Genomic DNA, 15,237 nt, shown 5'->3' with positions numbered 1-15,237 from the left:
AGAATCTCCATTTCGTCAGATTCCCTCAAAGTTGTCCGTCGTATGCAGCCGACTAACTGCTCACACCAGCCGGAGATGACTGCGTTAATGAGTAATTAAAAAAAGGTCACGAGGGATGGTATGATGGGAAATTGAGGCTTTCTAAATGGCTGAAACCGTAAAGTGACCTCAACACGTCCCCTTGGGTTTTAAACCGCCCCCCGTCCTCCGCGCGGAGGCCTGTCGCACGGATGTTTTTCTGATCACGTTTAGGAGTGAATTCAACCCTCGTCCTGTTTGTCTTCCTCTCCTCTTCTCCTCCTCTCCTCCTCTCCAGTCCCTCTCGTTCTTGAATAATAGAAATGCCAAGAGATGAGAGCTCAGACATCAAGAAGTCCATTTCCCAGCTTGACAGAGCAATTTACCTGCTCCCATATTCACTTGCACTTAATTAAATGTGTTGAATTGGACTGCAGCACATAGAGCACATATCAGTACGGCGGTACCAGCTCACATATAAGAACACACACGGTGAGAAAACATAAAACTGATTCACGGCGGGAGTTTTCGATTAGCGTGGGCTAGATTTATACACACCTCTCCTCATGTCTTGGCTGTACACACAGGCCTGTCACAACACACTATGTATTTCCCCCTCCATGTATCTTCGTCTGCCTGCAGCTTTTGATCTGTTTGTCTCTTCACTGATATCTCATTTTTGTACTCATAAAAATGAACAATGGCACTAAATCAATTTTATCATAGCCGCTGTTTCCCAGTTTCATGTTCCAATTGTCCCAGTCCAATAAAAACGGCAGGTTCGGAGAGATTTTTCATCCTGTCGTCAGCCTCTTGCTGCTGACGTCACCGGGGCAGAAATATTTCTCTTATCCCGCATGTCTCTGTGGATGACATCACCTAATTGCTTTAAAGTAAGTGATTAAGTGGATTACAGCTCACAATCTTATCGATTTGCTCCGTACCTTTGTACCACAAGGTGGTTTTTTTCCAATGATAATGTGTTATTCTTTACATTACCACAGATTAAATGCTACAGGACTTTGCAGCGTTCTCCATATATCAATATATGTTACCCTGCTCTCTGATCTTTCCTTGTTGTGGCGTCGTGACCGCTTTTACCCCCTTGAACCCATGAGGGGAGGTCAAGCCCGCCGGCGTGTAAAACAGCTTCGTAAAGGTGACCCGCCCGCCGGCAGCAAACGGCCCCGTCTGGTTTGCTCAGACGCGGCGAATAATGGTCCGATGATGTACCTCCACGTATCGATTCAGCCGCCGCCGTGCAGAAATGTACTGCACTGTACCAGCGGAGGAACCCTACCCCTGGCATCGGATCAGAGAGGGTTCACTTTCAATTCACTCAGCAATTTACTGCTCCTGGAGGTCAGGGAAAATAAGAGCGCCATGCGCTCCTTTTTAAAGCAGTGTCTTTGGTTTTTGTCCAACTCTTCGGCTGTTAAAACGTTAGTGAAGACATGCAGTGACTGGGAGAATAATGAGGAGGGGAAGCAGAAAGCCAGTGGAAGTGCCGTCGGCGTTATCAGCCAGCCGGAGAGCCCGGCTTCAGAGCAGCTTGTATTAGCATTTGTTATGCGTGGGCAAATTGAAATTAGTAGCAGGGAGGTTTATTGCTTAAAGACACTGTCATGTAAAGCAGGCTACGACTATGAGCATTGAGAATAAATGTTGGAGTCGGCTGTAGCTGCCAGGCTCTTAGATTCGGCACAAGACTTTTATTGACTAATAAACCCCGGTGAATTTATCAGCGGCGTCCGTACGCGCACGTTTTTTGGATTATTTTTTGCAAAATCAATTAGTCTAAACAACAAAGACAAAGAGATTTCCTGTGGGGGGGGATTAACAATGGCCAACTTTCTAACCCTTTCTTGATTTTTCTTTTTAAAAATCTCTCTTTATATAGTTTTACTCATTAAGATACTGTGTTAACAAGCGCAGAGATGGTGTGTGTGAATCTAATTGGCTCAAATGTGGACCTTCCAAGCAATGTAATATTCCGGATGGATGGATATGTAGGCTTTTCAGAAATGAAACTGTCTGTCAGGGGAAGGACAGTGCCCGTCCTGGTGTCCAATATTGAGAATTAATGGACAACTTGAACAAAGGGACTGAATTTTGGAAATATGCCGGAGTTGGAGGGATTCTGTCATAAAAGTTGGGGAAACAAAGCTTAAAGCCACCTTAGCCACTTGCCAACATGTAACCAGGCGTGGACCAGAGTAACAGTTGTGTCGGGTGTGGAGACGTGAGATATTACCGAGGTGGAAATAAGCTGAGAGAGTGACGTTGTTAATGTGGGACTGGCATGATGGAGTGTCGTCTGGGATGAAACGCAGACTCTTAATCCGGGCAGAGGAGACACCGAACAGTTGTCAACAGAAATATAAAAGGGTTATCTATCTTGCAGAGTGGATTTAGTGTCAACGAGAAGGACTTCAGTCCGTCACGTTTGAGAGAGTTGTGAGAAAACCAGGATCTGATTTCCTGTCAGCAATCAGAGAGAGAGGTGAGTAGGTGTGGGGGGTTGGTGGACCGGTAGAGCTGGGTGTCATCTGCATAGCAATGAACATTAATAACATTGTTCCCAATAATATTGCAGAGGGAAGGTACCGTATTTTCCGCACTATAAGGCGCACCTTCAATGAATGACGTATTTTAAAACTTTTTCCATATACAAGGCACACCGCATTATAAGGCGCTACAGTAGAGGCTGGGGTTACGTTCTGCATCCATTAGACCAAGAGTCTCAACCCGCGGCTCCGGAGCCGCATGCTACTTTCATCCTTATACTGCGGCTCCGAGTGGCTTGGGAAAATAAATTACAAAAAAAAAAAAAACTAAGTATTTAATTGAAGTGTATTTTATTTGTGTTAGTTCTTTAATATTTTAGTTCTAAATTGGAAGATTATTGTAATCTTGACATATTAGAATAAATATATTTTATTGTTTTTCGTCGCTCAAAATAAACGTCATACTCGCAAAAGCCGGTATACCCGCCAAAACGCCATCGATTCGTCGCGACATTCAAACCCAGCAAGGCCAAGTATGGAAAAATGTAAGAAAAGAAAAATATCTGAAGCAAATCGAACATTCAATAATGCCTGGGCAGATTCATTTGCATTTACCTCTGATGAGAGTGGCCTACCGGTCAAATGTCGCAAGACATTTGACCGTTTATTAACTTAAAATACGTTTATTAACCGTATTTTAACACCAGTGTGTATTAACTCCAGTGTAGTTAATTTATGGTTGCGAGACCTGGTGCGGCTCAATATTGATCCATATATAAGGCGCACCAGATTATAAGGCACATGGTCAGCTTTTAGGTGCGCCTTATAGTGCGGAAAATACGGTATATAGCAGGAGAGGTGTCAGTGTTTATAGGGAGTTAAAATGAAATTAAAGGTCAAATCCTTTGCTTTTTTTATTCTTTCTTTTGATTTTTCTAAATCTTTCTTTAATCTCTGTTCGCGTAATCGTACTTGAGGCGTAGCATCTTGAGCTGCCCGTGGGAGGGAATGTTAGTGGTTCTGATACCAATGCCAGCAATGGAAATACTTGCCAGTACCGCTGAAAACAGAGGCGGGAGAAGAGTTCGGTTCATTTCACAAAGGCCTTTGTGGAAGTAAACTCGTCCCGCCGACTACTGCAGTCCCAGTCAAACCCAGTCTCCGGTCGTAACGAGTCTACTGGACTAGTAGGTGAAAACAACCGTTGATGCATAAAAACAGGGACACTTCCAGACTGCTTTGCCCCCGTAAATCATTCAGATTATTTATTTAGTTATTTAAAGGTTTAGATAACAGGGATAATGCACATTAATAACAATTTTAAACAAATGTAAAATATGCCAGGATTAGCCAAAAAGGCTATTTTGCATCTGCTGTCCCTGGACTGGTGTAAAATAGTCAACCTAAAAGAAAAATTATTAAGATACAATCAATAAAACATTTCAGAATAAAAAGGCTATATCAGAATAAAGATTAAAAGGTAAGAAACTAAGCTAAAATACACACAGGTTAACATAAGCTCAACAACAGACAATTGCTACAAATGAAAACAGAAACAACATGAAGCAGCAACAGTAACATCAGCATTAATAACACGAGACACAATAACACACTAACAGGCCAAAAACAAACAAGACAAAAGCACTAAACACAGAATAAAAAGCCATGCACAAAAAGCAACAGTTCATCCGAGAGCTTTACTCTTTTCCATGTTGTTGGCAAACTACGTTCATGATTGGACGGGATGTTTAACATCAAGACTAGCTAGAAATATGTTTTATGGTTCACTGCGTATCACACTTCTATTTATTCATTGATGATTTCAGTGATTGCTGGGTGTATATTGGTATTAATTGTCCTGGTCAGCGGGCTGTAGCCAGAAGAGCAGGTGCAATCACGACGGAGATATGAGGTTATTGCTCGTGTGATATGAAGCATCTGTGCAGTCGGAGGAGCCTCCGTGTTCACAATCAAACCTCCAAGGACTCTCGTATCAGTGTGTCTGCACGGGATGTTGGCTTGTTCAAATGTTGCAATATATGTAAACTGAGGCTTTGACTAGCTCCCCTGTTGCTATGGTTACCCCTTGTAGGTTCAGGCTGAAATATCTTATTTATTAAGAACAATAGAGGCAGTTTTACTGGAAACACTTTGTGAGAGTCCTCCACCAGAAATGTCTGGACGCGCTGCAGCCGGTTAGAGCAGAACATCCATCCAAATCTTTGTCCAAGTGAAAACGGTTAATAAAAGCTTTCTGTTAGATTACTTTTATGTCAAAACTTGCCAGATTTTCAACAATTTCACTAGGCCTGTGTTGAAAAAATCGATTTTCTGATTCTAAATCGATTCTCATATTAATTTCTAAAAATCGATTTGTATGTCTAAAGATCGATTTTTTTTTTTTTTTTTTTTTTTGATACAATTTTTTTTTTTTTTGTATTTCATCATTACACTTTTGCCTGGTGAACTTTAGTCCCAGTAGTTTTGAAAACTCCTGAACTAAATTAACTTTTCTTTAGAGAAAATGCTGGACATTTCAGCTTAAATTTTTAAATGTTATATTAGTTCGTATATTTACTATAGCTTGTTTGGTTTCTCTGTTATCGGACACGGTTTGTGATGAAATACCTGAAAAATGCCGGGTGCTTCATGTCCAGCTGTGTGTCTGGTGACAGAATAAATCAGACAAGCTAAAATAATTTGTTTACTGCTTGAGCTGTTGCAATTCCTTTCTTTTTTTGCACTTTAAATGGATATTGAAATGCCTATTTGAGTTATTTATTTCTTAGTTATTTCACAATAATTATTGTGAAATTATTATTTCAATAGTTATTTTACAGGCATATAATCCAGGCAACACTAACCCAAATCAATATCGAATCGGATCGAATCAAATGGTGATAATCGATTCTGAATCTTAAGAATCGGAATCGAATCGATTCTTGACATTTGAATCGATACCCAGCTCTAAATTTCACCATTTTGGGGACTGTGGATGTGCTAAGAGCCTCTGTCCCGTTCCTGCTGACACATTACCAGTCCTCCCACGGCGGAGAGATGAGTGATCGTCTGATCAGAGTGTGATTTGTGAGACGGTCAAAGAGACGGACAGCAGGGGAGATGAGAGATGTCTTAATGTGGCTGCGAGCAGGCGTGACTTTGACTCCGAGTGAAACGGGTTAAAGTTGATTTATGAACGGCCGAAGCGGAGCGACTGTCTGCGAACGGGCGGTAGCAACGGAAAGACGAGACGGCTTTCGGGTGCGTTTTGATTTTCGGTGTTTCTAAGTTGTAACACGAGTGCTGTGAGCGAGACAACTTGGCATCAAAGGCGGAGTGGAAAACTTCGGTTCGGGAGATGGATTACAGGATTAATGCCACTCCTGCGTTTCATGTGTTGTTTGCAGGAAACAGACAGTTTGGCTTAATGCTGACAGCCGCTAACAGGTAGAAAGAGGTGGAATATCTCATCCAGAGAAACTAAACCCTTGTCACACGGTGACGAGGCTTTAATAAAATGTCCAGCAGTAATTTAAGACACTGCAGGGATAGAGTAGCACAGCTCGTTCTGGTCTAGTGTTCACAGCGGCTGGTTTCAGGTAAAGAGGGAGCGGCTCCAGCCCCTTTTACATCCGACACTCTCCCTTGTATGTTCTCATGAGTTCCACTCGCACTGAAACACAATAAAACTACACTTAAAAAAAGAGATTTTGCTTGGCAACATTTCTGTCAAAATTTTAACAAGAATATTTGGCTTATTTCTAGTTAAAATATCTCATTTTTAGTCAAAAAAAATCTCATTACACTTAAAACAAGACTCATCACTGGAAAAAACAACAATTTTCACCTGAAAGATCTGCCAGTGGAACAAGATTTTTTTTGCTTGTAATCAGAAGATAAATCTTGTCCCACTGGCAGATTTTTATTTCAAGTGACAATTTACTTGAAACAGGTGAAAATGGTCAAATAAGTTATTTTTCTGGTAATGACTCTTGTTTTAAGTGTAATGAGATATTTTAACTAGAAATGAGACAAATATTCCTGGTAAGATTTTGAGTTTTTGTGGTGCAGTGGAGCAGCCAGTCAGTCAGTACGTTTACATGCACTACCAGAAATTTGAATTGTTGCCTTAATCCGGCCGATATCGAAGTTTTAAAATCTGTGTTTACACCTTAGCCGGGCCGTAGTGGAACCGAACTGAAGCTCTTGAGATCGAGCCGTTAGTGACAGATAATGCGTCCTAATCTGAGTTATTCCGGCTTGTATACCAACCCACGCTTAGCCGAGCTAGCAACTGCCCAGGACTCTCCCTTCGGAAATGACGAGCTGCGGGAATAACAGTCACGGCATCACAACAACACGGTGACAAAAGATGAAGAGGGAGACTTTGCTGCACCTTACCTGCAACATGATCAGCTTAGTATGTATGACATTTACAGAGCTGTTGCATCGTTAGCATCAATTATTTCACATGTTGTCCAGTTTAATCTTCTGCTAGATTGTTGACAATAAATGGATTTAGATGTGCATGAAACCGCTCTGAGTGATGAAGAAAAAAAGGAGTCATAACTCTCTTTTCAATGCGTTGGACATCCCCTGTTTATTCCACCTCCACTCTCCAGATGTGCGTTTACACGAATCCGACAAAAGTGCAGTACTGTTCCCCAAGTGTGTGCTTTTCCTCACGGTCCCTCGTCGCCTCTCACATAACTTTCTCTGTAGCTCTGTGAGCTACTTTCATCTTTCCAGGTCAGGTGTGTGTTACACTGGCAACATTTAACTGATGTTTACAACTTTACCTTCCACTCCAGCCTCTGACTCGCAACAAAGTGGAATTCTCATGTCAGGATATAAAACAAACACCAAGCACTGGTATTATTACTTATTACTATTATTTGGGGGGGTGGGCACAGTACATCCAAGTGATCGCCGTCTGGCGCTCGAAACCCGGAGACTGTTGGGGGGGGGGGGGGGGGGCTGATAAGAGGGAGGACCTGAGGAAGGCGTTGAATTGAGGGAATTGTGTGTGCTTATCAGTAAGTGTCTGTCTGTGAAGCGATGAGTCCGTCCGTGAACCTCCGCCCAGAGCTGCTCTCAGCCAAAAGTCCTTGATGTTATCAGGCGGCTCGGAACAGTTCTGCAACAGGGATCCGCAGGTGTTTGTGGGAGAGGGGAGGGTTACTGGGGGGGCAAAGTCATCTTGTTTACATTCCACCAGGAAGATTGTGACCAGGAGCGATCGGCCTAAGACTGCTCAGTCGAGGACAGATTATAGAATCAGCAATTATTTTGAAAACAGGCAGCCTCAGTAATTTTCCGTCTGCCTTTCAGTCTCTGGTTCATCAGCGGCGACTCCAATCAGACGAATTGTGATCAATTCCGGCCAAGCTGAACTTCCAACTTCTCCAGGTTGTTATCAATCTTGTTAATGAGCTCAAAGAACCCCGCCAGCCTGCGGTTCTGTTCGAGAATCGCATCCAGCTTACGGGCCTGCTCCCCAAACGTAAAAGTCAGAGCGTTCATCACTTAGCTTGATCCTTCTGCCATGTCCGGCAGCTTTGAAAGAGCCAAGACGGCTGCCGATGACTTACATGTTTGTCGATACATCAGGAAACCCCCACCTCCGATCATGAGGATAATCAGGAGAAATCCTGCTATCATAAATCCAAATATGAAGGCATCTTCTACGTGCTAGATGGACATGATTGCCATGCACAAAGGCTTCCAGTGCATGGCTTCCAGATGGCAACATAATCGCTTACCCTACCTTTAAATGAAGTACATCAGTACTGAGATGTTACTAGCAGGCAGAAAGTGAGACGGAGTCTCGATTTCTTCTTTCCCAGAGTTCACCAGGTAGCAACAAAGATGGTGAACCTGAATAATTCCTCTTATCTCTAAAATCACAGACCTCTGCAGATCCACGCGGCTTACTGACAGAATATCGTACGAACTCAGTCGCCCCAAACAAATCAGCAGGGTCTTTGTTGGTGTTGTTGTTTGTTGTAGAGATTTTACTCACTTCCAACAACAAAATGCATATTCTCAAAGAAGAAAAAGATTTCCATTTCTTTCCGACTCCAAATGGATTGATTAGTTCCTCTTAGGCAAAAGGCTAGAAGCGTTCAGTCATGCTGAGACTCTGTAGCTTCATATTTAACTAGAACAAAACCAAAAAGAGGAATAAAGATGCTGATTCGGCCTGAATGGTCGATTTTAATTTGATTCAGAACAAGCAGGGAATATTGACATATTCTAATCCAATTATTTTGACTTTAGGGCTTTAACCAAGACACCTTTTGAGAAGATGAGGTGAGGCTCAGCTTGGTTTTAAGATATAAGCTTGTTAAAGTCGTCTTTGTTAGTTCTGGATAATAAAAGACAATTATACACTGTCTCCAAAGAACTGCCTTGGTAAACAATTAGGACGGATACTGATGAAAGTACGACGTGTAGAGGGTTCAGTCTGCTTCTGTACATGAACTTAAAAACCGTGCTCCCCTGACTGGAACAGCCTGGTACTCAAGACGACAACAATGGGCTTGAAAAACCAAAAAGATGGAGTGATGTTTTCTTTGTAAGGCTCCGTATTGCTCATTTGTGTCTCATTGTGCGATTCCTCCACGGTTTCCTTGTTCGGCAGCTGCTTCTGATCCTTGCATTCGTTTGCAGATTTTTTTTTTTTCCCGTACATCGCGCTGACAATGTAAATAAAACAGGACGGAATGACTTGCAAAGCTCCCACGCCCATATTTTATTCACAATTGAACATGGAGAACTCACTGGATGTTGAAAGTGAGACATTTTACCATCCCATAAGAAATAACGGCTCATTACGAATTTGATAGCAGCAATAAGTGTCAAAAGTTGGGACAAGGGCAATAAAAGGCCGGGAAAGTTAGTGGTACTGTCAGGAGGAATGTCTGGCAACTAATTATGCTTATTGGCGAGACGTCCGGGGCGAAAAGAATATCTGAGAGAGGCAGTTGGGCAGATGATCATCAATCTGCAAAAAAGTATGTCCACAAATTGTGAAATAATAGCAATATAAAATTGTAATGATTTGAATATCCATCCTCGGTTTGAGATTCTGCATCTTGGATGGTATGAAGGTGAATTATTGTACATGGAAACGATGGCTGGCACATCTGGGAAGGAAACGTCAATCCTGAAGGATAGTTTTAGAGCAACGTACGGATGCTCCGTCCAGGGAATATCTCTTTCAGGGAAGCTGCTGCATCTGTCAGCAGGACGACGCCGGAGCTCTGCATCTTCTGCTCGGCCTGCAGCCAGACCTTTGCACTGGAAACAAATAAAATGGAAGAAATGCAACAAAGAGCCAGTTGTGTCTAGAATCAAATCAAACTTTATTTATAGCACTCTTCATACACTAGTAACGAAGTGCTTTACTGAATAAAGTCAACATTTAACATAGAAAAACTCACACAGTCATGGTTAAAAACACACATCTGGTCATTTTCACACACATCCTCACTTTAATACCCACATAGCACATATACCCCCCACCCTACATAGAGATTAGAACATGAACCTCGTAAATAAATAAATACCTAAATAAATACCTGGCTATCTCAGGGACCCATTAACACTGGGAACCAATGAGGGCGTCACCACCGTGTGGAAGATCCCCATGAGGAAAAAGCACTGGCGTTGACATATGAAAGAGTAAAAACAACATTAAAATAAACCTGAGAACAAAATAAAAAAAAGAATAATATAAAAGAATAAGTACATAATAAAATCATTGAAAAATAAGTAGTTAAAATAATAGAGAACACTGAGGAGAAGGGCTCCTCAGTGTTCTCCTCAGTTCCCAGAAGAACTGATACTGAAAGAAAGGATGCTGCGTAGGAACAAACATCAGCCTCATGTTTGCTTGGTTTGTAGACGTGTCACCTTCATGCTGAAAGGTCCAGTCCAACCAGAACCAGCAACAACTAAGAGAATAATCACAATCAGGAATATATCAACAAAAAAATATACAGAATAAGTAAATATAACTACATCCCCTCGTGAATAAAATAAAGGTTTGAGTTCTGGTGTTATATACATTTTCTATGGTGTTCCAACCTTTTTCAACTGATGACTTATTGAGTCGATTTTCCGATTCTAAATCGATTCTCATATGAATTCCTAAAAATCGATTCATATGTCTAAATATAATTTGTATTTATTTATTTTTTTCTATCATTACATTACAACCTTTGGTATTTTTTTTTTCATGTCCAAAAAAGGAATGTTTTGTTGGACACGAGAATAACTGGTGCCATGTTTTTGCCTTTAAATATGTTTAAAGGTATGAAAACATTAAAGTGTTGGGTTATAATTGCATAAATTGTCTATATTTCATTACTTTATATACTGTCTTGAGGTTACATTTGCATAAAATGCTAAAAACCAAATTCTCAAAAATTAAAAAGTGAAAAAGACCAAAAATGTCATTTCATACGGCCTCTGTTTGCTGCCCTGTTTGATAATTTTGACCCACATGATGTTTCTGAAAGCAGTTCTATCAGCATTCTGGGAGCTGATTGGTCCTTACAGCATCATTAGCTGCAATACTTGCTGTTGAATCTCAATATAATACTAGTATCAATATGTTGCATAACTACACAGTCATATAATTCATGCAACAGCTCAAAAAACAGTTTTAATAACACTAAACCAAATTAATATCGGAATTGAATCTAATCTTCATAATTGATTCTGAATCTTAAGAATCGGAATCGATTCTTGACATTTGAATCGATCTCCAGCCGTAATGCTGCGATGTCGCCCAGCATGAAGCTGCGTATCCTCAGGGCTGCTCTCCGATCTCCCCGGCGATGTCTGGCCGGCCCAGCAGGACATCCATCAGCCTGTTGTGCGGCGATAGCACCTTATATTTCCTACTGTATTATACAGATGGGACAATTATCACGCGGCCTCTAACGGCTGCTCGCCGGGACCGAAGGAGCCCCATATGTGGAATGAAACATCAGTTGCAATTACATTTGTGTGTCTTTCTCATCTATCCTTCCCGGCATTCCCCGTGCCCCCCCCCACTCCCCCTCCCTTCTCTTTGCTCTCGTCTGCCACAAGGCAAATTAAGAGCCTCTCTATCACGGCCCAAATGAGAGCGGCTCGTTTGTAGCCATTATTTATTTGTAATAAACCCTCCTCTCTTCCTTCCTTTCCTCTACAGTAAAAACACGGCCAAAGTAAAGTGTTTCAGTTCTTTGTTTCTTCTCTGATTCCTTTTTTTTAAATTTAAACCCGACAAATGCCGTCCATTATCAGCGGAGGGCTGTAATGAATGGCTAAATGGACATTTTCCTCCTATGATCTCATTTTTTTCTGTCTTCCCGTGTCCTTTCCCCGCCACCTCTTCCCCCCCGTGTGCACAGATGGATGTGTTTCCCTCTGCGGCAGCAAAATAGGCCAGGGATGAAAATGCCATATTTAATATAAATAGGTGCTTCTCACTTACTTACACTGTGTCTCTTACAAACACACACATACACACACTCTTTCAATCCCTTGCCACCTGAGTAAGACAAAGAGTCTTTGGCTGAGCATCTCCCATTTCCCATCCCATTATCTGTTTTCTAAAACTCAATAATTGAACTGTTGCATTGGAATACATCATCGGCTCCGCCATCACAAAGGCCCATTGAATAAACTTCTCTCCCTGGCTATTGTGCTTGAGAGTGGCATGTTTTTTTGTTTTTTTTTTTCCCCGGCCTCCTCCCCCATCTATCAGATAGCCTCTATTACTAGCGTGATATTTGTCCGACCACAAGACAAGTAATGACAGCAATTTGCTGCCATTCGGTGTCCCGTAAGAGGCCGGTGCCTCTGCGATGGCGGCGGTATAATGGCTATCACAAACAGGTTACCATTACCATGCTATGAATCTGCCATAAGCTATTGTGTCCAGCCGTACATTAGAGTGACACGGAGGGCAGCGGCGTGTGCAGAGCGTGTGCAGGGATTACCAGGCTGCAGATGTGGCTTCCATGAAAGCTCTCATCACTTGTAACTTAAAATGGCATCCTATATAGAAGAATCTTAAACTGTATGGCTTTCAGGGTAGTATCTTTTATATTCTACGTGCCCGTGTTCCCTCTCCTGCCCGTTAATGGGCCCTTCATTGTGCAGGGACCGGCCGGGCTCTATATGCATGATGTCTTGGATAATGTGAGTACAACAATGGAATGGTGCAGCGATGAGTCGGTTTGTAAAGAGACCTGGACAAAGGCTCCGGCGCGTGGGCGGAGGTTTCTAGAGACGGCTTTTGGAGGTGGTTTTTTTCAAGGGTGGGAGTCTAGGGATGGGAATCGAGAACGGGTTCCCAGTGTTTCCTGGGAATCATTTGCAAATCTTCCCTTTTCGATCCCAGTGGGCATGAATGATGTCATCACGCACGTTGCGTACGTAGATGTCAATAATAAACACGGCACCCCAAGCGATACGAACGCTCGGAAGTCTGGTTACATTTCAGTAAAAAAGACGACAACAGGGTAACTTGCAATACTTGCCAAGTGAAAACTTCATCAAAGGGAGGAAATACTACCAAAATGCAAAAAAGATTTGTGCACACAGTATGCAACCCTTTTCCCTAAATGAAAATCGATAAAGTGGTAAAGAACCAAAGTGGTAAAGAACCGAATTGTTAAGCAGAATCTGAAATGGAGTTGGAATCATTAAAATCTTATCAATTCCCATCCCTAAACTGTACTACTACGAACCCTAACCCTGATCTTGGGACGTCGAGGATCCACCAGGTCCCTCCTGGTCCAAAAGTGGTCAAACAGACTGGGGCTGGGCGATATGGACCAAAAGTCATATCTCGATATTTTCTAGCTGAATGGCGATATTCGATATATATCGATATTTTTTCTGTGCCATAATTGGGGTTTCCCCCAAAGCATTATAGCATAGCATCTCTGTTAGCTTCATTTTCTGAGGCAAACCCTTAAAAAAAACAGTTTTAATACAAAGCCTCGTGCCAAATGTCACACAGGTTCCTTTATTAACAGAGGTCTGCACAATATCAAAATGTATAAAACAAATGAAATACAAATAAACTGCCTGCATATATAGAATAAAAATGCTTCTTGAATAAAATAAAACAAATATCCCTTTCCTGCATAACAATTAAATTAAAATACACTGTGCAATTAATACAATGTAGACAGTAACAGGCAGACTTTTCCACTGAGGTTGACAGTTGTGCAAATAACAAAACATTTGTGCAAATCTCAAATAAAACAATCAAGTCAATTTGTCACAAAATAAGCTATATCAAAATAAAAAAAAAAATATATATATATATATATTTTTAAATCGATATAAACGATATTGTCTCGTACCATATCGCATTTGAAAATATATCGATATATATTAAAATCTCGATATATCGCCCAGCCATAAAACAGACACAACTAATGGGTCTGGGAGCAGCCAGGGCCGGTTTTGGTTTGGGTCTAAAAAAGGGGAGTGGTAGTCTAGTGGCTATAGAGGTGGCCTTGGGCAAGGCCATAACCCTAATTGCTCCACAGTGTGTGTGTCTCAGATGTAAGTCGCTTTGGATAAAAGCGTCTGCTAAATGACAGTAGTAGTAGTCCAAGCGATACGAAGGCTTGAAAGTCTGGTTATATTTGAGTAAAAAAGATGACAACAGTACTTGCAGTACTTGCCAAGTGGATATTTCATCAAAAGGAGGAAATACTACCAAAATGCAAAAACATTTGTGCACACAGCATTCAACCCTAACCCCTTTTCCCCAAATGAGAATCGATAAAGAACCAAATCGTTATGCACAATCGAAAATGGAGTTGGAATCGTAAAAATCTTATCAATTCCCATCACTGATCTTGGCACGTCAAGGCTCCACCCGGTCCCTCCTGGTCCAATAGTGGTCAAACAGACACCAATAACAGGTCTGGGAGCTGGTACTTAATCTGAGCTCTGAACACCGCCAGGGCCGGTCCTGGGGTTTGGGTTTGGCTCTAAACAAGATTGTCTTGTGGCCTCAAAAACACCCCGGGAAGTGTATACAGGAAGAGAGTAGAGAGAGAGAGAATGGGGAGGACATGCAGCAAAGAGCTGCAGGCTGGGACTCAAACATGCGACCACTGCAGGAGGACTGTAGCCTCAGTACATGGGCCGCTCGCTTTAAACACTGTGCCACACTGCAAAAACTCAAAATCTTACGAGGAATATTTGTCTTATTTCTAGTTAAAATGTCCCATTTTTAGTCAAAAAATCATATTACACTTAAAACAAGAGTCATTACCAACAAGAGTCATTACCAGAAAAATAACTTTGCCAATTTTCACCTGTTTCAAGTTCATTTTCAATTGAAATAAGTAGAAAAATCTGCCAGTGGGACAAAATTTATAATCTCATTACAAGCAAAAAAATCTTGTTCCACTGGCAGATTTTTCTACTTATTTTAAGTGAAAATCTACTTGAAAATAGTTTTTTTTTTTTCAGTGATGAGTCTTGTTTTAAGTGTAATGAGATTTTTTTTTACTAAAAATTTGACATTTTAAATAGAAATAAGACAAATATTCTTGTAAAGATTTTGAGTTTTTGCAGTGCACCCAGCGGCCCGTGTTAAATACATTTAACTGAACCGCAGTTGGGATGTTCTTGATCACGTGGCCCCGCCTCAGCACTTTTTATGATCTTTCTAGGTCTGATG

The 15,237-nt window shown here is 41.5% G+C and overlaps 1 protein-coding gene across 3 annotated transcripts in view; it reads left to right on the top strand.

The window, feature by feature from the left end:
- The window catches only part of plxna1a (plexin A1a), a 444,018-nt gene that overhangs the window by 169,435 nt on the left and 259,346 nt on the right, over positions 1-15,237 (top strand). The window lies entirely within an intron of this gene.

This window comes from Cololabis saira, chromosome 12 (assembly GCF_033807715.1).
Source record: "Cololabis saira isolate AMF1-May2022 chromosome 12, fColSai1.1, whole genome shotgun sequence".
Lineage (NCBI taxonomy): Eukaryota > Metazoa > Chordata > Actinopteri > Beloniformes > Belonidae > Cololabis > Cololabis saira.
The sequence above is the reverse complement of the archived record's forward strand: the minus strand, read 5'-3'. Positions and strand labels throughout refer to the sequence as shown.